The sequence below is a fragment of the Elephantulus edwardii genome, unplaced genomic scaffold (assembly GCF_000299155.1).
Source record: "Elephantulus edwardii isolate Elephantulus edwardi_28Jun2011 unplaced genomic scaffold, EleEdw1.0 scaffold00289, whole genome shotgun sequence".
Lineage (NCBI taxonomy): Eukaryota > Metazoa > Chordata > Mammalia > Macroscelidea > Macroscelididae > Elephantulus > Elephantulus edwardii.
In genome coordinates this window covers 982836-983357 of record NW_006400039.1, presented here as the reverse complement: position 1 = coordinate 983357, position 522 = coordinate 982836, and positions in this window count along the sequence as shown.

The following is a 522-nucleotide window of genomic DNA, read 5'->3' as shown; positions in this document are numbered from 1 at the left end:
TCCTCCCTCCCCCTCCCCTGCGAGTCCACCAGCATCGCTCCTCGCAGCCCCTCCCGCAACCGACCTTGGGGCTCAGGCAGCGCAGTCACCAGTGAAGGCCACTGGACGTCGATGCCCGCACCGCAGCTGCAGAGAACACATCACGGACCTGAGGCTGGGGAGACCCGGCCGGCCGCGCCCCCTCCGCGTCCCCGCCGCCACCCGTCGTGACCCCCCCCCTCCCCGGCCTCGCCCGTGACCCCCGCACCTCCCCGCACCCTCCCGCGTCCCCGCACGCCGCCGGTCACCCCTTCCCTGTCCTGGACCCTGCCCCACCCCCTCTGCCAGCCCCCCATCCCCGGCCCGCGACCCCGCACCCCTTCCAAACCGCTGCCTCTCGGAGCCATCCGCAGCCCGACCCCCGCGCTCCCCGGCAACCGGCGTTGCTGGAGAGGCGGACGGCGGACGGCGGGTCAACAGGCGGCCCGCTCCCGCCGCAGCGGCCCCTGGCGGTTGGAGGACCGCAGCGCAGACAGAGCCCAC